The sequence below is a fragment of the Panthera uncia genome, chromosome C2, assembly GCF_023721935.1.
Source record: "Panthera uncia isolate 11264 chromosome C2, Puncia_PCG_1.0, whole genome shotgun sequence".
Classification (NCBI taxonomy): domain Eukaryota; kingdom Metazoa; phylum Chordata; class Mammalia; order Carnivora; family Felidae; genus Panthera; species Panthera uncia.
Genome location: NC_064810.1, coordinates 86705146 through 86731304, shown reverse-complemented (window position 1 = coordinate 86731304; position 26159 = coordinate 86705146). Strand labels below are relative to the sequence as shown.

The window sequence follows — 26159 nt, the reverse complement described above, 5'->3', positions numbered from 1 at the left end:
ACTTACATAGAATGAAATGCACATATTCTTTGTACACAGTGTGATGAGCCTTTTCATCACCCCAGAGAGCTCACAAATGCTCCTTGGCAGTCAAGTTCCCCTGCTCACCCTAGGTAGCCTCTGATCTGATCTCCTATAGCCACCGATCTCATCAGTTTTCCTATTCCAGAGCATCTCCATCAAGTAGATATGTAATCACTTAGGTAATTTAAAAATTTCTAGAAGCTTGTATAGCTTTGTCTTAGAACTCTGTACAACTTTACATAATTCTACAATGTCTGTCTCCTTTTGCTCAGTATGATGTGTTGGAATTTCATCCTGGTTGTATCAGTAGTTCATTTCTCTTCCATTGGTGAGTAGTATTTGATTTTATGAAAATACCATTTTTTTAAATCCATTCTTCCATGCTTGTGGCATTATTTCCAGATTTTAGCTGTTTTGAGAAAAGCTATGAACCTTCCTGCACAAGTCTTTTTTTTTTAGACATATGTTTTTATTTCTTTTAGGTGATGCAGTAAGTTAGTATTTAACTTTGCCAGAAACTGCCCAGTTGCTTCCCGAAGTGTTTGCACCATTATATCCTATCTTTATATAAGAGTTCTACTTGCTCCACATCCTCACTAATACTTGGTATTATGGTCTTTTTTATTTTAGCCATCCTGGTTGTATCTTATAGGGCAGGGGTTTTTATTTGTGTTTTATGGATGCCTAATGATGTTGAATATTTTTTCAAGTGCTACTGGTCATCTGTATATCTTCCTTTGTGGCAGAATCTTCCCTTTTAAAACATTGAGTTTTTTTTTTTTAAATTATGGAATTGTAAAGCTTTCTTACATATTATGCAAAGGAGACTTTGTCATACAGACATGTTGCAAATATTTTCTCCCTTCCTGTTACTTGGTTCTTAATTTTCTTAATAATGTCCTTTGAAGAACAGAAGATTTTGATTGTGGTGAAGTTTAGTTTACATTTTTTTTTCTTTTATAGTTACTGTTTTTTTGTGTCCTCTCTACAAAATGTGTGCCTACTCATGGTATCAAAGAGTTTCTCCAATGTTTTCTTCTAGTAATTTTATAATTGTAGCTTTTATGTTTATAGTAGCTTCTTAAAGCACTCTGATAATCTTTTTTTTTTCCTCTCTCTCTCTTATTCTCCTCTCTTCTTTTAGTCCATTCTTTGCTGTCATTACTCTCTCATCTATTCACATAAAAGTTAGAGCAGTCTGTCCAATCTCAGTTTCTGACCTTATTTCTCTTCTTCTCTAATGCCAGTGAACAAAGTAAAGGTTAGTAGTGACAAACCCTGAAAATGATGTTTCCCCTATTGAAAAGCAGAAGACAGAATGGCAGGAGGGAAGGGTTATATATGCTTCTGTTTTTTTTTTTTTCTTTTACCTCTTTCATACAAGATATTACAAGTCCGTTTCAGAAAGAGTAGTGGTTAGACTGCAGCAGGCACAGAAAGGTGTGAGCAGATGGTGAAAAGCTTGTTGATGAAAGAAGGGGATATAGACCAGAGCAGAAGAGACATTTACCCCAGCTTATGACCAATAACCCCAAGAAAGAAGGAGAGAAGTTCTCTTCAGAAACATACTCTATATTATTTGTAGCTTGTTTTTATATACAATTCATTTTGCCCATGGCCAAGGCAGACCAACCTGATGAGCTAAAAAAAAAAAAAGGGAAAAAAAAGAAAAAAAGAAAAGAAAAGCAATATCATAATGACGGTATGAGTCTCTTTTTTTCTATCTTCCTTTTTTTAAAGGTTTATTTATTTATTTTGAGGGGGTAGGGAAGGGGCAGGGAGAGAGAGAATTTTAGTCAGGCTCCATGTTGTGAGAGCGGAGCCTGACGTGGGGCTCAATGTAGGGCTTGATCCCATGAACTGTGAGATCATGACCTGAACTGAAATCAAGAGTCAGGCGCTTAACCCACTGAGCCACCCAGGTGCCCCTGTTTTACCTTCTTGTTTGACAGGATCTCCATCTACCCTCCAACTCTCTCCATTTATCTTGTAGAACCCCTAGAAGTCATTTCATTCGTTGGGTTCACAGGCCCAGTTCTCAGGAACATACTGTTTTCCTCTTCTGCTATGCTAGCTCTGCCTTTGTTATGTGATGTCTGTTGCCTTTGGATCCTTTTGAAACTGCTACCATTATTATTCACACCACTTTCCACTGTGACTTGCCAAAATAATGCTGTGCCAACACCATGTTGTTCAGAAGCTGTTCCACTCTGCCAAAAAAATATTGCTGTGCAACTGATGCATCAGTTCTCCTGATGTAGCAAGATCAGCCAGCATTTTCTGCTAGACAAGGAAGAACTCCACTTCCTAGCCTGGGTGTCACATTTCTGTATATGGGTTCTAAAACAACTCATCCTATACTGCCTGTGAAGGAAACAGTTTTTTTTCCATTGGACTTGCAGCTTTTACTCCCAAGACAGAACTCCTTCACTCAGAATTTGTAGATCATCATTTTTTGTTGTTGTTGGTTTTGTTTTGTTTTGTTTTTATTCCTGATATTCCAGGTTGGGAGAATAAGCTGAGGGACAGATGATGTCCTGTATTCATAATTATTCTTCCAGAATATGGCACTGTGAATGAACCACATGCATGTGTCTCAGTCTGTCTTTCTTTACAAAGAGTTCTTTAACAGAGAGCAAAGGGCTCATACTCCTACCCCTTTCCATTCATAGCTAGTCTAGCTCATATCTAAACTGTTTAAAAAGCTGCATGCAATTCTCATTCTATCATGTGGGATCAGTTGCTATCACTTAATTAATCCCTTTTATTTTCTTGTAAAGTACTGAGTAAGCAGATGATTTATGGTACTGTTTTGAGTAGATACTTGGATCAGATGAACTCTACGTGACAACTGTAGACAATACTCTGTTTTTACTAGGAAAATGGTACCTACTAAAGAATAATGCTATCAGCTTTTTCTTTCCTTTCTTCTTACATTTTTTTTTTTCTTTTCTGAATAAGTTGTTTGTGGAATGCAGCAGAATTCCACATTAGCCTTGTCAGCCATATGAATGGTTAACATGGTTGCCCTCAATATGGAGTCATCTACCACCCTGTGAGTTGCATTTTCCTTGGTTGGTGATGGATAACACCCATATGCTCCAATCTGTGGGTCATCACTATTGTCTTTGGTGATGCTGAAGGAAGTTAGTGTTTCTTTTGAGGTTGAACACCACCCCCTATGTTATGTTTCTCAATCTCTTTTTTTGTTATCAATTTTCCCTTCCTGCACCACTGCCCCACGCCACCAGGAGCCTTTTTAGGATTTTTTTCCTAACCACTTCCTTCATCCCCTGTGGTATTTTAATACCTTTCATCTATTTATGCACCATGGCCCTCCAACCATTGTGATAACTAAGGTTTTTTTCAGCTCCTCCTAAGATTCAATCTTTACTGTTGTGGCAATCAGTATCAATCCCTATGTAGAATGCATGTTCTGGGGAAATAAAGTATGGCATGGTTGCTGGACAACTCTGATAGTGCTATCTTTTTCTTTTCCTTCTCTTCTCTTCCCTTCTCTTCTCTTCTCTTCTCTCTTCTCTTCTTTCTCTTCTCTTCTCCCCTCCTCTCCTCTCCTCCCCTCCCCACCCCTCTCCTCTCCTCCCCTCCCCTCCTCTCCTCTCCTCTCCTCTCTTCCCTTCTCCTCTCCTCTCTCTTCCCTTCCTCTCCTCTCCTCTCTCTTCCTTTCCTTTCCTTTCCTTTCCTTTCCTTTCCTTTCCTTTCCTTTCCTGTCCTTTCCCTTCCTGGAGGGAGGCAGTTTGGTAGAATAGAAGGATTAGAGACTTGGGAGTCAGAGAAGTGGAGTCCTGGTTCTTCCATGACCAGCTACCTGGTATGATCTTAGGAAAACATCCCTGAACCTTATTTCATAAACAGTAAAGTGTACTTTGTTCATAAGACTGTTTGGGGATTAAATTTTTAAATTTCTTCATGCAATGCCTCTCATATAAGCTTAATTCTCTGGTTATTATTTTAGTTTATATTGGTCAACTCATCAATTTATTGATTCCAATTACCTTCTATCTTCTTCTCCCCTCTCATATTCTTCCTGAATTATTTCATGCACTCTCTCTTATATTTATCTCCATTAAATGCTGCAACTTTTGCAGACATTTTTGAAATGTGTTAATTTTCCCTTCTGGATGGAAAAACAGTTTATATTTATGACTCTCCCAACCCAGATCACATCTGATAGGAAACAAACAGAACATAGGTAAGTTAAGGAAACAGTTCCAAAGGTGTTCATATTTCCTGGGCCTCAAATTGAAAAATCCCTTTTTGGGTTTCCATTAGAAATTTTGGAGCCTGCTCAGTAAACTATAACTGTATAGTTATAGTATATTTTTTTCAATATACTATTTTTCAACATAGTATATTTTTCAATATACTACTTCAAATAACTATTTGAAGTAACTATTCACCAGAGGTTCTTGGGAACTTTCTTTTAAACCTTAAGCCTTCTTAATCCTTGCTACTCAGACTATGATTCCCAGACCAGTAGCTCCAATATCCCCTGGGAATTTGGTAGAAATGTAGAGTCTCAAGTCATACCCAAGAACGACTGAATCAGGATCTTCATTTCAATAAGATCCCTAGCTGATCGGTATGCACAGTGAAGTTTGAGAAATGTTTTGCATAATCACTTTTCTTCCTCCAACTGCATCCAATGACTGTTAATCTTTCAATAACACATAATTAACACTATTTGCAAATATTTTTATTACCTGTTCATACCTATTAACACTATTAACTAAGTACTAAGCCCAGCCTTCTTCAGTAAACATAGTATTACTCGCTGACCACACCCATGGAATAATCCTAAACTTTAGTATGTTTATGACTCACATGGAAAGTCTGCCAAAAATGCAGGAGACTACTCATGGAGACTAGGATTCATTAGTTCTGAGATGATATCCAAGAATCTGCCTTTTCTGCAATCACTGGTTTTCCTTATGTAAGTGGTCCATGGTCCATAGTTTATGAAAATTGGTATTATACTATAACATTAAAAACTCATACTTTATTATCCCTTTAATCACATCACTTCATAAGAATGTCTTGTCACCAAGGACTATACATTAAGTATGCAGAGAGTCCAGGCAACATACACAAAACCAGCCTTTGTGGAACATCTACTGGTCTCTGACGTTCTTCTCATCCTCTGTGTTTGATGTTCTAAATCTGCTCTGGAAAAGAACAAGTGAGAATGGCTGTTGCAAAAAATGTATTGCAGTGTATTATGGTAATGAAGGGGGACAATTTCCATTTTTCATTCCCTCTTTAGTCAATGAGCGCTGCAAGGATCACTAACATTTATTATGTATCTGTAACTCTTTTTACAGGTGTGAGGAAAAGGGGGGAAAGGTTTTAAAAAAATTTTTTTTAACATTTATTTATTTTTGAGAGACAGAGAGAGGCAGAGCATGAGCAGGGGAGGGGGAGAGAGAGACACACACACACACACACAGAATCCGAAGGAGGCTCCAGGCTCTGAGCTGTTTGTTAACACAGAGCCCATCGCGGGGCCCGAACTCACGAACCACAAGACTATGACCTGAGCCCAAGTCTGACGCTTAACCGAGTGAGCCAACCAGGTGCCCCAGGGGGGTAAGGTTTTTTGAAAAAGCAGGTGCATCACAATGTTTTGAGAAGAATTTTAAAGTAATTACCAACCTAGCAATATATAATATTTTGCATATGTTGGGTACTACATAGTTAATTCACAGCCATAGCATCCTGCTTATTCTTTCCACTAGAATTAAGGTAATAGGTAAAATGCATCAGAATTCTTTCAGAAGTTGATGTACAAAGAAAACACATTAGTAGAAGCACAATTCATAATTTTAAAGATAGCAGATAATCTTTCCCATTTTGCTTGAGAAATGGATGCTGAATAATCATCACCTTACACAAGTCTCCTTCTGAAAGACTAAATGTAATTAACAGTGGCTGTTACTTGGAGATAGAAATAGAAATATAACAGCAAAGGTTTGAAGCATGTATTATATGTAAGGATTAAATGATCCTTTATATATTCAATACTACATAAAAGACTTTTATGTTGAATAGGTGAGCCCATCAGGTAAGAGATCTTAGTCGATGGGGATATTTGACATTGAACCATATTGGAATTAGCTCTTGGGGTCAGATATTGCAAATTTGACTTAAGATTTAGAGCTACCTTTGGGGATTCTTACATAACATCTTCTTTAGTACTAGGCTTATTCCAAAATTATGGAAATAAATGGACTTTTGAGTATCAATCTAACTATCTACCTGTCTATCTATCTGGAGGAAATGAGTGTACTTAAAGGTCCCTTACCCATTTAAATCCAATTTGATTCACAAAATTCTATTGAGTCATTTCTGGAAGCTATTTTGAAGGTAATGTGGTAGCAAATAATGAAGATATTATGAAACCACAGGAAATAGAATAAGACAGAGTAAAAGAGCTGGGGGTCAGGAGGAAGCAGATGGGCTATTTAAGGACAAATCTAGGAAGAAGACTATAAGCCCTGAGAAGGTATTTGTTCCATCATTAGTTGTTAATCAAAAGCATGTTAAAAATATCTTCTTAATCATCCCTTTCCTATGACCTATTCTCTTCAGGAAAACTTGCTTACTTTTTCTACAAAGGGATGGTTATAAAAAGTAAGTTTATTGGCAATACATCCAAGCCACTATGACTGGTTTTCCTTAATCCTTGAAATGTGATTGGTAAAAATCAAGTAGACTTGAGGAAATGATTAGATTGACCATTTCCTTAGGTACAACTTTATTATAAATTTTGGATCAGCTTTAAAGGGATTAGATTTACTTTGGCTAAGCAGCAAGACAGTGGTGTTTTTTTTGTTTGTTTGTTTGCTTGTTTGTTTTGTTTTTTTCTTTCCCCAGCGTACATGTTTTTCCTTGTCCACATCTTTCCCACACAGAACAATTACTCATATCAGCCTTTTGGATTCTCAAGAAATTCTGATGTATACCTTCCAAGAAACTCCTTAAGGCCTAACAGTGGGGAATGTAACATTGAGTTTTTTCACTGCCTCCCAGCTGCCCTTGTACCCCAGGTATCACAGATTCCTAATGGACCCAAGTAGATTGTGCTGACCCAGCTTCATTCAAACTGTGGGGATGAGAAATCTCCATGATCACCCCATGATCAATCCAATTACAGATATGAACATCAGCTGGATCAATGCAGATGCTAAAGCAAACTTTTTTGTTTTGAAACATATAGGTTAGGCGTGGATTTAAGGAAGCCTGGATATGAGAATTTAAAGTTGGGTTTTTAGTTAGATCAGGTTTGTTTAGAAGGTTCTTAGAATTAGAGTGATCTACTGAATGAATTTAAAAATAAAAGTAGGATAAGATTGGATACTATACAAAAAGAAACAGAGCAGTGAGACTGAGATTCAGAGAAACTAGAACACTTTGTTGTCACACGGGAAGCAACTTTGCAAAAATAGTTTCTCCTACAGTTACTGGCCTTTTTTTCAAAATCAGAGGCAAAGTTTTCTTTGGATTTTAAGACAAAGGATTGTTTAGGGTTAAGGCTGCAGTGAGTCCTTTGGGAAATAGGAAAACTTACCTTTACAAATGAGGAAAGATGGCTCTGCGATATCTAGATATCCATCTGTAGTTAGGTATTGGTTTGCTATAGGGAATACTTTAAGACAGAGACATGTTGAAATGAGCAGTGGTTCAATCTAAGGTATGGGACCTACAGGTGAAGGTGATGTAACAATTTGGAAGAGATAAAAGAGAAGCCATACTAAGATCAGTAAAAGCAACTGAAGCTGTAGAAGAGCCCATGGGTTATAAAGAAATTAAAAATGAGAAACCTATTACAAGTTAAGTGCATTGCTAGGCTATACAGCTCTATTAGGTATATGAATGCTATTAAATGCATGGGGAAATTTTATGTAATATGGAAATATTGCATGCTATGATTTAAATCTAATATTACCCCCCATATTCAATTGGTAGTTTTCTGCAGGAAAGATCAGGAGTAAATGGTTAACCCCTTAGTCCTCAGCAAGCTGGAGCCATTGACAAAAATAGTTGGGTACCTTTCATGAAAATTAAGGAACCAGGTAAAACCCCAGAATAACAAACATAAGCCTCATCAATAAGGACCCCTCTAATAAGATAGGAAGCATACTCTATTCATTTTTACTATGTTTGGTACCTAGTGCAATGCATGGCACATAGTTTTTGTTTTGTTTTGTTTCAGTTTGGCAATGTTTTTTTGTGTGTGTATGCCCTTGGATGGATCAGAATATGTTTTTTTTTTTTTGTTAATGCTAAACTAAAATCTTAGCACAATATCCTTTCAAACATTCTTTGTGTTCTTCCTCTTCCCCCCAACCCCCCCCCCAAAAAAAATCTAAACTGGGAAAAACATAAATAAAAGAAAAAGAAAAAAAAATTAGAGTAACAAATAAAAAGATGAGAGAAACCCCAAATAAGAATAAGTGCCTGGAAAGGAAAAAAAAAGCCATTGGAATAATAGCAGGAACATTACATACCTAATTAAACATATTTAAAATTGGAGCAATGGATTAAATTGGAACATTGATGTTCGGCAAAAGGAATTCATTTGCATGCAGAGATTGGAGTTGTCATCAATGGCTGTTGTAGTTTTAGTAAGTCTTTAAATTTCCATCTTTTCCCTTTGTACTTTTCCATTACGCACAGCACATCATAACCAGATCAGTGGGGCAGCCAAGAGAGCAGAATTTATATTTCAAAATGAAAGTTGATAGTTAATAGTCTAGCAGCATAATGAGCCACATTTCTGGTCGAGAGTCCAAGCTTATACAGATTGTTCAAGTCTAAACAGGGACCCTCCCAAGCCTGATGATTTCCTTAGTAATCCCAGATGGTCGATGTGAGGCCCTGTAAAGCAATCCTAGCTATCACTGCTGCTGGGAACAAGAGGAGACAGCCATTAGGGTTGCCTCTGGGGGTAGTGAGGGAGGCACTGTAACCCCAATTTAATTTTCAACATGATTCCACTCATGGAGGAGTTGGGTACATTTAAATCACCTTTTCCTCTTATTAACAGTGGTAAGCCAAATCCATGTTTTAAAACTAAATATTTTGCCTTAGCAGTTTGTGTGTTCTTGAGCAATGCATGATCTAGAGAAGAGAAATATAGTAGTTGAGAGGTGAAATTCCTTGTAATGACAATAGCTTATGTTTATTCGGTGCTTTCTGTGAGCAAGGCATTAGGTAAAGCCCCTTTCATGTATTATGCCACTTAATCCTAACAAAATCCTAATGAGTTAAATACCATTCTAATCCTCATATTAATGATAAAGACACTGAGGTTTATAAAGGTTAAATAACTTGCTCAAGTGGCACAGCAGAGATCTGAACCCAAATCTTGTCTGATGCCAAATCCCATGCTTTTTACCATAGTGTATGGGCTTTTCTCTGAAATTTAAAGGAGCAAGAGAGACCTAAAAGTTGTTACTAGGATCTCCTTAGGCAATACTTTAATGCCTTGGGTTAATATACCATGATTCTTGTAGAACTCAGTGAAGCTAAGACTCATTTTGTAGAATCCCTTCTGTTACCATATGGGAAGGAAGAGATCCAGAATGAGTGCTCTTCAATGGTAATGATTGTCCTGGCCTTTCAGCACTTCACCCACATTGTCAGGCTCAAGTCAGATGTCATTTTCTTTGAGGAAACTTCCAGAAACACCGTCACCTGTAGTCAGTTGTAAGCACTCTTTCTTTCCCACACAGCCCCACCACACCTTGTGCATATCAACTCTTCTTTACTCTCTCTACAGATTTCTAGAGGGCAACATCTACATCCCATTTTGCAGCTTAATTTCCAGAGCACAGTGCCAGGCTCAGGAGAGATTGTCCAATTGAGCTAAATCTATTGAAGACATTCTGCTTCTATTTTCACAAATTTAGATGTTTTTATTTTCAATTTTAAAATGCCTAAGAAATGAGAGGAAAGAGCAAAGGCCAAGGTAATGGATCGATTTGTATAAAATACCTTGAGCCCTGACCAGGTCCCTTACCCAGGTAAGCCATTCGTCACGTGGTTCCCAGGTGCGAGTACTCCAAAGATTATGTTCAATTCACAGCAGGGTGGAGGAATATCAGAGGCATAAGGTTTGCTGCAGCTGATGGGCCTGCACCTCATCTATCATATTAATTCATTTAATTAATTAATTAAATTAACTCAAGCAGTCATTTAAGATATATTGTGTGTATATTGAACAACATACAGGATAGAGATCAGAAGACAGGTGGTTTTTAGAGACGGGAATTACAAAGATAAATATGATGGCAATACCTCTGTTTTCAAAGTCTCGATTTTCTATTAGAGAAAACATGCAGGATTCTGCTCTAAGAGTTTATTTTGTTCCATCACAAAAGCAATTTTTATTTATATAACACTTGACAGTTTACAAAGTACTATCACACTCATTTATTGTTTCATTTTGTTTTAAAGCTAGGTCCCCAACCAGCATCCTGCTGATGGTGAAAACCGAACATACTTTGTTATTTTTTGCATCTAGTTCATGGAATTAGAGGCATCCAATGGAAAATCGTGGTAATTTAAGATCATGATGATGGCATAGAGAAGAGGCTGATCTTTTGTTATAGACATTAAAGGTGCACTTCCTAGACTAGACTTCTATGCTGTGTTAAATTAGTCCCTGGGTCCATTTTTAGCTCTTAGCCTTAGGGAAAAAATAAAAATAAGCCCTACCTTAAAAAACACCAGCATTGAAACTACACCAACTCTTTCATGCTAGATCACAGCTTCTTATTGTGATGCTATCTTTCCATTGACCTGCTGTATTTCAGCCCATTCCTGCACTATTGTAGCCAACTGCCGTCAATAAAGTTAAGAAAATAAGGCAGAAGATTTGTATTGTTTGTTGTTTTTAAGAAAAGAAAAGCAGAAGACAAATAGCTTTGACAACCAGAAAAAAAGCTTTTACAGATAAATGGCATGCTTATATGCATTATTTTTATTTTATTTATGTTAGAGAAAGAGAGAGAGAGAGAGAGAGAGAGAGAGAGGACAGGAGTGGGGTAGAGGGGCAGAGGAAAAAGAGAGAGTCTTAAGCAGGCTCCATGCTCAGTGTGGAGACCGATGTGAGCCTTGATCCCATGACCCTATGATTATGACCTAAGCTGAAATCAAGAGTCAGATGCTCAACCTACTGAGCCACCCAGGTGTCCTACATGCATTATTTTTTTGCATCATAAAAGGTGCCAGATAAGTTTCCCTCTAACTGATAAAAGTCAATTGTATTTGAGGGAATGACACAGGCTTCAAGGATCAGTTGAGTAAATTTTATTAAGGCCCAAAGGGGTAATAGGAGAATCACATTTACCATCTTGGGACTAGCTACAACAGCCTCTCCCCAAGAAGAAAGCATAATGTAATTCATTGAACAGAGACAATAAAGATAAGTTCCTCAACCAGTTGGACCCTGACTGGCTCACACCCCAGTGATAGTCCTGTCAGTGCAATCATATCCCACCTAATGATAATGCAGTCTTAAATATAAGGATGGCTCCAGGCCCAGTCATTTCTCTTTTGAAATGACAATTTACTCATCAATCTTGGGGAAAAAAAGAAAGGTTTTAGAAGAAAACTAGAAAGTCAAGGCATATGCTTGCTCAACAGTGAGTATTCTCCTCCACAGTAGAAATGTCCTGTTAATACAGTTAGCACCAAAATATTCCCCACTACCCAAGTCCTAGTAAAGAAGGAGAAATACTGACAAAAAAAAAAAAAAGTGTTTCATTACGTTTCATTAAAACAGGGAAAGTTAAAAGTGAGGACCCAGGTTTTTGATCTGTTTGTTTTCTCTTTCCCAGACTAAGGAAATGAAAGAAACTGAAATGCTGTTATTTGAACAGATGAGTGGGCCTGTGTTTTCATCTTCTTAACATGGTCTTTTGCAGCTCAGTGTTTTAAATTGTGTTCAGATTCAAATTATCAATTTTTCTTAGTATGGTTCAAGCCTATGAACTCTTTATCTAGCCTTAGATCCTGAAGATTTTCTCTTATTTTTTTTTCCTAAATGTTTTACAGTTTAAGACTTTACATTTAAGTCCATGATTCATTGTGAGTTAATTTTTATACAAGGTTTGAGGCATTAGTGGGTTCTTTTTGTTTTTGTTTTTTTGCATATAGATGTTCAATTTTTGTAATGTCATTTATTGAAAAGACCATGTTTCCTCCATTGAATTTTGTAACTCTGTAAGGCCATAACTTTTAACATCAAGAATACATAAATTGAGCTAAACTTCCTTATGCCTAAGCAGAGAAATAGTTCAAGCTTAGAGAGTACTAATTCTGTGCCTAGGCATTGTTCTCAGCTCTTTACATATCTTTACTCACTTCACTGTCTCAACTCACAACTCACTTAATTGCCTTAAGAATTCTTTGAGGTAGATGTTACTATTGCTCCTATTTTACAGATCAGGAAAACTGAAACTTTGACAGGTTAAATTATTTGCTCAAAATCATGAAGCTGGTAAAGTGGGAAGCCAGGATATGAATCCAGGTAATGAACCTCTGGAGACTGTGCTGTTAACCTTTGTGAGAACTGCATTATTAACAGTGTATCAGATGTTTAGGAAAATATTGAACATTTTGCCATTTTTCTCACTGTTATCCCAAGGCATTTCAACTAATATAGGAAGGAAAGACTCTCCTCACTTTCCTCTTTTTAGGTTTCATGTGTTTGATGTTTTATTCATATCAAAACTAGCATGTCCATGAAAATACATCTTAAGAGTCAAAAAGGATCAATTATTTTCTAAATTTGGAGCCTGTTTCACAAGCTGAAGCTCTTAGTGTTGACACCTTGACCTTTCTCTTACCTACCTGCCAACCAACCCTTCCCTATAGGATCTAAAAAAATAAATAAATAAAAATAAACACAGGAATCTCCTGGGGAATCCCAGTGTTATTGCCCTTAGTAACAGAGCTTAGGTTGTTGACTAGAATCGACTCTTTTTCTTTTCTCTTCTTTTCTCTTTCTTTCTTTCTTTCTTTCTTCTTTCTTTCTCTTTCTTTTTTTAACATTTGTCCTTTTAAGTTTGCTTCCTGGCTCCTTAGGATAAACACAGCAAGTATTTATTTAAAAAATGAAGTCAATACTAGCAATCCTGTCAGAGAAAAATGATAGAAAAATGGTAATTCAATATTCCCAAATGGTAAATATTTTGTTTCAAATAGAGGAAGGAGATGGAATTTTAAAATATAAACAACAATGGATTATGCAAAAATTTATATCCTCAGTAAAAAACAAGGTATTTTGTTTTTTACTGTAAGGCATTTTAGAATCTTTATTTCAAAAAGCAGTTCTGAAGTTGTGTAATCTCACACAGTGAAAGAGCCAGAAGTTCCTTCTCAAATGTAAAATCAAACTGAGTTGGGTTATAGGAAAGCTGTTAAACTGAGTTTGAAGAATTTCTTATTATTCTGTTTACCTATTCATGAAGTAACTTCTCATGTTTTTGTCTTAAGTGAGAAGCCCTGTCCTACAATAGGGACTTGTGGTATTTTGCTTTATTAAGAACAAGAAATGGGATAAAATCCGTGTGGAATGATTTTGAAGTCCCAATATTAAAACTAGTTGGTGTAATCTTGAAGTCACAAGATGTTTTAAAGTTATCCTGATTTTCAAATATGTTTCAAACTAGATTGCCAAGCCTTCTGAGATGTTTCTGTCACTAAAATTGGAGAGATTTGGCATGTTGTATATCTGAGAAGATTGTTTAGAAATTGCAGGGTACTATGTCTACAATTGGCGAAGCTGAAGGAGTTTATGGATTATAAACCACATAATTAGGTTATTCTGAACTCTTGAATAAGTGATATAAAATATAGCACTTGGGGATCTTGAGCCTGCTTCCTGCTTGCTCCTCCTTTTCCCATCCCACTCTCTGCAGCACTGTTAGTGCTTTTTTTCTTCTTTGTTCCTTTTCCCGCTTTACATATGTGTAAAATTTGTACCATATGTTAAAATAATGCTAATATTTAAAAAATAAAATAATGGTAATATTTAATTAAATTCTAGACTTATTTATATTTATACATAAGGAAAATTCTGAATTACAAGTCCATGTAATGTAAGGGTTCTTGGTGAAGCAGAAAGGTGGGATAAACATTGTATTTTATACATTAAAGGACTCCCAGACCTGTAAAGAAAGCAAAGTCAACATTGTTCTTGTTGGCTTAGACTATAGGAAATTTAGGGCATTAGGAAAAGGCTAGCTTTTTAAAAAAAATTAGTTTCTCTCTGTTTTCCTTCTCTTCAGATAGAGAGGCTCGGTATTATAGCAAGACATTTAACTGTGTAGGTCATTTGTGTTTTGAATTTCATTATGAAAATCAAAAAGGGCAAAAAGTAAAATAGAGTGTAGTAAGTACATGGAATCATCAGTGTCTGAGATAGTGGTGAGACAACTTCAAGATAAAGAGTAAATCAGACAATTTCCCTTTTTTCTATAACCACATACAGTTATGACCTTCCAAATGGCTTACTTGCTTTGGTAAAGTCTATTCTTTACAAGATCCCCTGAGTGATCCTTTTGAAATGTAAACCAGATCATGTCAACCCAAAACCCTCCAAAGACTTTTCATCTCAGAATAAAATCCAGAGTTCTGTCAATGACCTTACAAGGTCCTATGCAATTTGTATCTCCTGTTCCAGGGACCTCCTTTCTCTTCTTAGCATCTTCAAATTTGCTCATCCAGCTGCCTAAACTGCTTTCCCCCTAAGATGTTCCAATGGTTTCTTTTCTCACCTCCTTTGGGTCTTTGGTTAGTGACTCCTTTCTCAGGATATCTTCCTTGGCCACTTTACCCAGCCACTCTCCACCCTGACTCCTACTATTTCTTATTTCCATTGGCTTTATTTTTATCCTTAGCACTTTTAAAAATCTAACACTAGATACGTTACATGTTTATTTTGTCTTCCATTTGTTTGTTTCGTCTTTCTAATTCCTACTAAAATTCAAAACTAAGTGTAGGAATCTCTATCTGATTAGTGAAGTAATGCATTTCAAACACACAAAACAAAATCTGACACATAGTATGGTCTTAGTAGATATTTGTTGATAAATGCTTACTGGATGAATAAGTCATCTGTCAACAGAAGCTGAAAGAAATCTGCCATTTTCCCCTTGATATTTATAAAGAACCATAGTCTGAGTGAAGCAGAACAAGCACAGTCACTGGTTGGATACCTGAAATTTTTTTTTTTCAATTTATTTATGTAGTTTCCTGCTTTGGTATATACTTATAGGAAAAGCATGGTGAGACTTCCACAAGATGATGGTGTAGGAAATCCTGAATCACCTTCTTCTACAGACATACCAAATCTATAATTGTTGATAGTTTTGTTTTTTTTTTAAGAGCAAGAGAGTGTGTGTGTGAGTGGGGGCCAAAGGCAGAGGGAGAGGGAGAGAGACAATCTTAAGCAGGCTCCACACTCAGTGCAGAGCCTGATGTGGGGCTTGATCCCACCACCCTGGAATCAGGACCTGAGCCAAAATCAAGATTCAGACACTCAACCGAGCCACCCAGGAACCCTGACATACCAGATCTGTAGCTAAGTATGGATTATTTCTCTATGGTAAAGATCTGAAATCTAGATGACTTCTTCTCCACACAAAGGATATAAAAACCACATAGAGATGGCTGGGAGAGTCAGAGACATTCTCACCAAAACCCCTATGTCTGGTGCAGCAATACATAATAGTGAAGGATCTCACCAGTCTTCACTTCTGTAAGAGAAAAGCATTGGTGTCCCACATCAGGCTCCTCAACCTTGGGGATTTGTACTGGAGAGAGAAGCCCCCAAAAGTCTGTCTTAGAAAATCAATTGGGCTGGTGTCTAAAGTATCCAAAATGCTACAGGAAACAGATTCTCTTTTTAGAGAGCTCATGTAGAATCTCATTTGCTCTGAGATTTGGTGAAAAAAATAGTAGTTTAAAAAGCACCTAGACTGTATGTGAAAGAGATTTATTTTCTTATGTAAAAGCATCTGCTGGAGGGGGTAGGGAACACTTGAAACTCTCCCTGGAGATGGAGGTGCTGGCAGAAGCCAATTTTGCACTCTCCACCTACACTGCTAGCACCCGTGGGTGAACTTGGATGTGAAATCCCCTCCCCCAACTGCCTTACTAAGACAGAAGAGGCAAGGAGATACAGCTCTATATGTCTGCCTTGCTGAAGCTGGGGAGCATTGTGGTTGCAGTACTCCACACTCCTTGACTGGGGTAGGTTGGGGTAGGCAAGTGTGAACAAACATTTTCTTGCTCCCGGCTAAAGCCAGTATGTGCACACAGACAAGGCACTCTCCCACTGCATTTCTGAAGCTCATGGGCATGGGCAATAAAGACATTTTCCTGCTGCTTTTCTGATGCTGGTGAGTATGCTCTCTCCCCTACAGTCTCCAACTGACTAGCTAAAGCTAACAGGCATGGACAGTCCACAAAGTGGATGCTCTTTGATTACCTGGTTCTGGTGGCCAAAAGGGGCTGGTGTTCCACAGGAATATAATAGAAAGATAGTTCTTGTCAGGCTACTACCACCGGGGCACTGCACAAATAACAGACTGAAACCCAGTATTCCTGTGAAAAAGGCCTATTATCTTGGGGCTTTAACCTGAGGGACAAGCTTTAGACTCTCATGTCTCTATAGGCCAATGAGGCACTTCCAGGGAAAGGAAGGAGGGAGACATCATCCTTGTGCACCGCTTTGGCTTTAATATAGCCAATGAGACCTCCCAAAAAGGAGCTTATGCACTCATGTGGAGCCCCAATACTTCCAAATATCACTCAGGGAACATCTCTAGATCCTCTGGTCTGGAGGCCAGGAGGGATTACAATTGTAGCTCCACAGTACTGTATATATCACATACTTTAAAAGCTGCTTCCTGAGGGTCTGGCTTACAATAAGCCCAGAACTACATGTTAAATGAGATTTCTCTCCTTGGAACCTTGACAGGTCTTGGCATGCCTTCAACAACTGGGACATATCAAGAATAAAACAGGCAGTTTCAACAATCACAAGGGTTTGAGAGATAACTAAGAGGGCAATATTGAATGAAAAGTATCATTACCTACTCAAGGCCACTCCTTCAAGACTAAAAAAGGTAGCTGTTTGGCCTAACACACACAAACAAATACAAAGAGTCAAGCAAAATGAAGAAACAGAGAAATATGTTCCAAGTGAAAGAATAAAACAAACCTCAGAAAAGAAAAAAGGTAAGTAATCTACCTTGGAATTCTAATAAATATTTCAAAGTAATGGTCATAAAGATGGTCACTGAACTCAGGAAAAGAATGGATGAGCACAGTGAAAACTTCAATGGAGAGATAAATTATTAGAAAGTACCAAACAAAAGTCACAGAGCCAAAGAATACAATACAATAACTCAACTGAAAAATACACTAAAGGGGTTTAACAGCAAACTGGGTGAAACAAAAGTATAGATCAGCAAGCTGGAAGACTAAGCAGTGGAACTCATCCAGAGAAACAGAAAGAAAAAGAAATAAGAAAAATCTAAGGAACTTCTAGTCTAGTACTAACATTTGCACTTTAGGGGTCCCAGAAGGAGAAGAGTGAGAGATAGGGGCAGGCACCTTATTTGAAGAAAGAATGGCTGAAAACTTCCCTAACCCATGGAAGGAAACAGAAATATCCAGGTTCAGGAAGTGCAGAGAATTCCAATTAAGATGAGTCCAAAGAGATCCACACCAGGACACATTATAATTAAAATGTCAAAAGTTAGATAAAGAGAGAATTTTAAAAGCAGCAAGAGAAAACAAATTGCTGAATACAAAGGAAACTCCAGAAAGCTATCAGAAGATTTCTCAGTAGAAAATTTGCAGGCAAGGAGGAAGTAGGATGGCATATTAAAAATGTTGAAAAGAAAAGCATTCAGCTAAGAATACCTGACCTGGCAAGATTATCATTTAGAATTGAAGGAAAGATAAAGAGTTTTCCAGGCAAACAAAAGCTAAAGGAATTCATCACTATTAGAGTAGCTTTACAAGAAATGTTAAAGAGACTTCTTTATGCTGAAAAGAAATAGCACCAATTAATGATAAGGAAACATGCAAAAGTAAAAATGTCACTCAAAAGGTAAATATATACTTAAGATAATGGTTTAATCACTTATAAAGCTACTAGGAAGTTTCAAAGACAAAAGTGGTAAAATTAACGAAAACTACAATAATTAGTTAAGGGATACATAAAATAAAAAGATGTAAAATGTGACTTCAAGAACCTAAAATGTAGTGGGAGAGTAGTAAAATTGTAGAGTTTTGGAATGTGTTCAAATTTAAGTTGCTATAAACTTAAAATAGACTGTTATATACATAGAGGGTGTTATATGTGAACCTCACAGTAACCACTAAGCAAAAACTTATAGTAAATACTCAGAAGAAAATGAGAAAGGAATTTAAATATAACAGTGAAAAAGGGCATCAAACCACAAGGGAACGGATAGAGAGAAGTAAAAAGAACAGAGAAGAACTACACAATTGGCCAGGAAACAAGTAACAAATGTCAGTAAGTGCATACCTATCAATAATTACTTTAAATATAAATGGACTAAATTCTCCGATCAAAAGACGTAAGATAGCTGAAGGGACTAAAATAAAAATAAAAAACTCCAAGATACATCTATATACTGCCTACAAGAGACTCACTTCAGAAGTAAGAACACACACAAAATAAAAGTAAAGGGATGAAAAGAGTTATTCTTTGAAAATGAAAATGAAAAGAAAGCTGGTGTAGCTATACTCATATCAGACAAAACAGACTTTAAGACAAAGACTGTAATAAAAGACAGTGAGGATATTACATAATGATAAAGGGGTCAGTCTGGCAAGAAGATATAACATTTATAAATATATATGCATCCAACAAAGAAGAACCAAAAATGATAATAATAAGAGACTTAACACCCCACTTCCATCAATGGATATTGATGTAGATCATCCAGACAGAAAATCAATAAGGAAGCATTAGCTTGAAATGACACATTAGACCAGATGGACTTAATAGAGATGTACAGAACATTCCATCCAAAAGCAGGAGAATAAATATTCTTCTCAAGTGCACATGGAACATTCTCTAAGACATATCACATGTTAGGCCACAAAACAAGTCTCAATAAATTCAAAAAGCTTGAAATCATATCAAGCATCTTTTCTGACCACAATGGTATGGAACTAAAAATCAATTACAAGAATAAAACTGGAAAAACTACAAATACATGGAAATTAAACAACATGTTACTGAATAACTACTGGTTCAGAGAAGAAATCAAAGTAATTTAAGAATGCCTGGAGATGAATGAAAACAGAAATGCAACATACCAAAATCTATGGGATACAGCAAAAGTGGTTCTAAGAGGGAAGTTTATAGCAATATAGGCCTACTGGTAAGTAGAAACAAGAGAAATATCAAGTAAATAATTTAACCTAAAGGAACTAAAAAAAGAAGTGAAACTGAAAGTAAACAAGTAGGGCTACATCAAACTAAAAAGGTTCTGCACAGCAAAGGAAACCATGAACAAAATGAAAAAACAACCTAGTGAATGGGAGAAGATATTTACAAATAATATATCCAATAAGGGGCTGATATCCAAAATATATAAAGAACTCACACAACTCAGTAACAAAAAAAACAAACACTCTGCTTAAAAAATGACCAAAGGATCTGAATAGACATTTTTGCAAAGAAGACATACAGATGGGCAACAGACACATGAAAAACTGCTCAAAATTACTAATCATCACTAATCATCAGGGAAATGCAAATAAAAACCATAATGAGGTATCACCTCACATCTGTCAGAATGACTATTCTCAAAAAGACAAGAAATAACAAATATTGTAAAGGATGTGTAGAAAAGGAGAACCTTGTGCATTTTTGTTGGGAATGTAAACTAGTGCAGCCTTTATGAAAAATAGTAAGGAGGTTCCTCAAAAAATTAAAGATAGAACTATCATGTGATCCAGAACTTCTACTACTGAATAACTATCCAAAGAAAATGAAAACACTAATTCAAAAAGACAAGTATTTTCATGTTCATTGAAGAATTCTTTATAATAGTCAAGATATGGAAACAACCTCAGTGTCCACGGATAGATGAATGGATATCTGATCATATATATATGTGTGTATACACACACACACACACACACACACACACACAATGGAATTATTCAGCCATTAAAAAGAGTGCAATCTTGCCATATCTGGCAATGTGGATGGGCCCTGAGGATATTATGCTAAGTGAAGTAAGGTAGATGGAGAAAGACAAATACCCGATTTAACTTATATGTGGATTTTAAAAAACAAAAACAAGCAAGCAAACAAAACTTGTATCTCTTAGATACAAGAACTGATTGGTTGTTACCAGAGGGGAAGTGATTGGGAGAGTGAAATGGGTGAAGAGGATCAAGAAGTACAGACATCCGGTTATAAAATAAATGTCATGGGAATGTGTAACATTGAGAATATAATCAATAACATTGTATTAATTTTGTATGGTCACAGATACTAGACTTTTTATGGTGACCATTTTGCAATGCACACAAGTGTAGAATCAGTATGTTGTGCTCTTGAAACTAATATAGTATTGTATGTGAATTAAATACCAATAAAAACAAAATTGTGAGAGAAGCCTAGAGGTTTACCTAAATTATTAACTAATTTAAATCTCCATTTCTATTTTGCTGCAGGAGGAAATCCACTTGTAGTGTCTCAGCTCATGGACCAATGTCATATTGACTGAATAAAACAATTTGGCTTGGAGGGAGTTTGATACATGCTGGATGAGAAAAAGTGTCTAAGCAGCTTTGAGGTTGGTCAAATTTGGATTTGAGTCCCAACTCCAGCAATGATTTTTAATGTACACTTGGTGAAGTTGCCGAACCTTTCTTGAATTAGATTTTCTCTTCCTGTATAAATGGGGTTCTATGGAGTATTGTATTAGTTTCTTCTGGCTTTTGTAACAAATTAGTACAAACTCCACGCCTTAGTAAACCCAGAAATTTATTCTCTCAGAGTTCGGAAGCCAGAAGTCCAAAGTCAGTATTACTGAGCTAAAACCAAGGTGTGGGCAGGATGATGCACCCCATGGAGACTCTCGGGTAGAATTTTCTTTTGCATCTTCCAGTTTCTTGTGGCTATTGGCATCCCCATTGCTTGTGACCACATCTCTCTAATCTTTGCTTTCTCTTCTTTTGTCCATATGATCTCTTTGGCATCTTTCTTATAAAGACACTTGTGATTGCTTTTAGTACTCATCCAGATTTTCAAAATAATTTCAGGGCCCCTGGCTGGCTCAGTTGGAAGGGCATATAACTCTTGATCTAAGGGTTGTAAGTTTGAGCCCCATGTTGGGTGTAGAGATTACTTTTTTAAAAATCTTAAAAAAATAATCTCACCATCTGAAGATCCTTAATTTAGTCATATCTGCAAAGACCCTATTTCCTAATCAGGTAACATTTACATTTTCCATAGATTAGGATGTGTATATGTTTGGGTGGGGAACATTTTTCAGCCCACTAAAGGTATCCTCTTTGGGTTGATATTACAATGTCTGGCATATTTTATGAATTCAATAACCTTCCCTTTCCCATTACTTTTCCCTCTCTTCCTCCAAATTTCCATAATTATCCTCTGCAGTACCACCTTCCACCTCTAAGCAAGATAAAACTATAAAACAGGCTATGCCTGCCCTTGACATCCCTATGCCTTTCAGTCTTTCCTTTCATAATTAGTCAAAAACATTTCTTTAGGAATCACTAAATGCAATGCCTCAGACTTTAGGTGGCATAGAAGAAGCAGAAGCAGAAGCAGAAGCATTCCTTATCCACAATAACTTATACTCTGGGGTGGGAGATAGGTAATTAAACAAGCACTTGTAAAGTAAGGAGGAAGAATTTATGGCTTACACAGAAGTATCTGCAATGCACAGTAAGTTAATAAAGGAATCAATGATTGCTACTGAGAGGTAGAGGCCAGAGAAAGTATCTTGGAGCCAATGAAATTTGAACTGGGCCATGAAGATAAGAAGGATGCCAATGGGTTAACAATGTTGAAAGAGTTTTCCAGATAGGGGAAAGACACACAGGAGAAAGAGCTCTCTCTTATTTCTCTGGAAAATCACCATCTTCTCACTTCCCTCTGGCTGCCTTAAACATTCCCCCTGGGTCAACCTATCAAAACCTGCTTTCTCCTCAGTTCACAATGTGGGAAAATATCCTCTCCTCTAAATCTCCCTCCAATTAGCTGCTTCAGTCTAGGTGTTGAAAGGAAAATAATAAGATTAATCTAATTCGCTATATGGTGTGCGTGGCTGATAGCTTCTAAAATCCCCTAGAACAAAAAGAAGAGTTTCTTAACACCAATAAATTTCTTTTGGGATTTTATGCCATGTGTAAAATTATATCCAGGAAGAGTGTGTTCCTAAATCACTTCTATTAAGGAAGATTACTCTAAATGAAGAAAGCGATAAGCATAGGAAATATTCCAAATGGTAAAAGTGCCTAATTAAGCAGCAAAGATTTTGAGCTATCGAAGACCACTTCATTATTTTTTATTCTCCATCGTGCCAATGTTGTCAGAAGAATTCTGCCTCCCAATCTCATCCCTGCCCTACTCTCCAAAAAGAGGAAAGAAAAAAATCATTTTTAATTTTCTCTTTGCATGTTTTAAGAGGCAACTTGGGAAGCAATGGACAGAAACAAATCAGGCAACCCTCCCCCCCCCTTTTTTTTTCTCCAGCTAATTCAGAATGAATTGGATTTACACAAGCAACCGTGCTTAAGCAAAACCGTTCCTATGGTTACACAGAAGGCTTTCTAAATGTGGCACAAGATGCAGGCAGCCAAAATGACTTGACTGTTTATGTTAAATATGAAGTCTATTCCCTATTGAAATTTAATGATCTACTAGCTGCATTTTAGCAGCTTGCACCCTGATAAAATTAACATTTCGAATACATTTGGAGAGATAAATTGCTTTAGCAATTGGCGAGTATTCACTCATTTTTATTTGATCACATCAGTGATTCAGATGAAAGCATTTCCCCCTGCACTATTAGAAATTGGGTCTACAAATTATCCTCATCTCTGGGCCTGCAAGTCCCCAAACACATTTTATTATCTTTTTGCAGGTTTGTTGGTGCCAGATGTTAAACCTAACACTTGGTAAGAGAGCTCAGAAAAAAATATGTATTTTTTTTCTTTTACAGGAACCAGGCAGAGTAGGATCAACACTGTTTTCTTGTGGCACCTCTTGAGCCATTCAGTGGTTCTCAAATATCCAACAAGGTGAGTGAGCAGTTCAGGCAGGGTGAAGTCTGTTCCTCACCTCCCCCTGCTTCTCCTGAATGAAAAAGACAATCTGTCTGTTTTGAAAAGCTGACAGGAAATTGGAGCCTGGAAAGATATATTCACTGCATATTTTAGCTGACACCATTCAAATTTGCTACATAAGGGCGTTCCTTGATGTCTGTTAGTAGGAACCTCCCATTCAGAAAAAAACAGAAAATGAAAACAGCCTACAGGTTGCCAGCCTCATGTATTTACATATTTAGTTCAATTCAACTAATATTTATTAATCATCTTGTATAGACTAGGCACCATGTAAAAGACCGTGGTTATAGCAATAAAACACATAGTCCCTGAGCACAAATAGCTATTAGTCAAGTAGAGAGATAGGCAATAAATTATGTTATGCCATGTCTTTCTTCTCAGTAGCAGACTATGTGTTTCTCCAAATCATCTTCACTATCTCACACCAAACATAAGAATTTTACAAAAGATTTGAGTTATCAGAGAAGGATTATTATACACATATCACTTGGAGTACCTCGCTAATTCATTCCCCCTAAATCACTTCTCAGTTATAGTCACCCACTGGGAAATCCCTTCTTCCTTCCCTCTTTCTCTACAGGCCCCCAATTCATTGGTATCTTTCTCTCTCTTGTGGGACCTCACTGTCAAAACACATTCAGGCTCAGAAAAGCTGTCAGCTTTTCTATCCAGAACCCAAATCTTCATTTTCCAGAGCCTAGGACCGTGAATGTCGAGACCTTAATAGGTGAATTATATGAAATTCAGCTGCAATGCACTTAAATCCTTGAAACAGAAATTTATCAAAACTTCTCTAGCCTTTCCTCATTAGAGGCAAAATATTTCATTCTAAATAGCACACTAGACAAGCTGGACATTTAATAGTAGTTTAATTATAATTTATCTCTTGAGATGAATGTACTTAACAAATTTGACACTTGAGAATTTTAATCTGTTTGAGGAAATTTATTTTGAATTGGCAAGTAGAAATACATTCATCACATATTGATTCCCTTGTCATGGTAATTCCCAAATTTAAGTTACCTCTTAGAGCTCTAATTGGTCATTCTAAAAGTGATTAATTACTATGATCATTGTTATTAATATATTTTTTGAAACTTTTAGTAAATTTTTCCTGTAGAACATTCATTGAATAAATAAAAGATGTAAACTTGCCCTTTTATTCTTGAAAAAATAGCTTTAATATCTATTCTTTCAGAATAAGTTGCAAGGTACTGGTATCGAAATATAAGAGACTTATTGAAATATGTGTCTGTAGGCTTGACAGATAATGTCCCAAAGTCTGACAGTGAAATGAGTTTTGAAAGTGATGCATACCTTTTGAGAGAGTAAATCCTAACAACTCAGTATAGTCCAGAGGAATTTTACTCTGCATTTTATACCTTGCTTTCCCCAAATCTCAATCCTCTAAGAATACAGGGGTTCCTGGAAAAGAATTGATAGTTTGTTAAAAGTAAAGTACTGAGAAGTCTCCCAAAAATCCAGCTTCCACACAATGAATTATTCACCAAAATTCTACTTACTTTTTTACTGTTTATAACCAGTCCACAAATCCACTAGAATATTGTTTAGATAAAGATGAGAACTGAGCTAAATAGAAGTTTCTTTTTCCTGAGAAAATGGATCTTCATACAGAACTCTGGAATCGTAGAACTTTGATATAAAACTGCAGAGTTGGATCTTTGTTATGTAGGAACGACGTATGTGGGGGATAAAGACTGAGAATGGTTTAGTAGAGGAGTGAAATGATCAAACTTGATTTTGGACAGATGAGGAGAATATTACAGAGCACGTCACTCCTTGACAACATGGGGTTATGAGCACGAATGTTATGCCAAGTCAGAGAATTTCATGGCTTTAGCTACAGGAGACAGGTAGGTAATCAGATGCCAAGAAGAGCATACGTCTACAAAAAATTGTTTTTTCAAGAAATGATGAATCATTTTCTGGTCCGAAATTCATGATTTCAGATTCAAACAGGAATGTTTATTATGCAGTATCTTGGAAGACATATATTTGCTCTTTCCATCCTTGTTCTCTGCCCTTTTTATTTAAAAAAAAAGTGGGGTGGGGGGAAGAAAAATGAATGCCAGATGAATTTTAAAATGATGACTCTAACATATTGATGCCTCAAGTGCAAATATGAGGAACTTTAATAATTGTTTCCAATATGCAATGAAGGAGATTTAAATAATGTTTTCATGGGGTAGAAACAGTTAATTTTCCAGGGCTGATTTCCAGAATTCAGGTCAACAATCCATGCATAACATAATGTAAGATGTATTTAAATACCCAAAAGTAATTTCATTAGGCAGTGAACCACAGTGTTGTTCCCGTTTGTTCTTACTCAGAACACACTCGCCAGTTCACTCTGCATCCATCACTTTTATTTTGTATCAGATACTCATTGTCTGAAGTAATAATGGATAAGTGATCCAAAGAACAGAGTATTGCTTTGAACTGCTGACACACTGAAGAATGCAGCATTATGCAGGATTGTACTGCTAGCCAAAATACCCATGTTTAGCTCTAGCTCTTTCCAGAAAGCATGCCCTTGTTCCCCCATTTCTGTATAATATGCATTCTTTTTTAAAAAAAAAACTTAATGTTTTATTTATTTTTGAGAGAAGGGGGTGGAGAGGTAGAGAGAGAGGGGGAGATACAGAATCTGAAGCAGGCTCCAGACTGAGCTGTCAGCACAGAGCCCAATGCAAGGCTCAAACTCA

The 26159-nt window shown here is 36.7% G+C and overlaps 1 long non-coding RNA gene across 1 annotated transcript in view; it reads left to right on the top strand.

The window, feature by feature from the left end:
* Positions 1-26159, top strand: part of LOC125921872 (uncharacterized) — a 38622-nt gene that overhangs the window by 5543 nt on the left and 6920 nt on the right. Inside the window, exons 2-4 of the long non-coding RNA XR_007457524.1 lie at positions 17039-17298; positions 20791-20912; positions 23310-23388. This is a non-coding gene — a long non-coding RNA (uncharacterized LOC125921872). The remainder of the gene's footprint in view (positions 1-17038; positions 17299-20790; positions 20913-23309; positions 23389-26159) is intronic.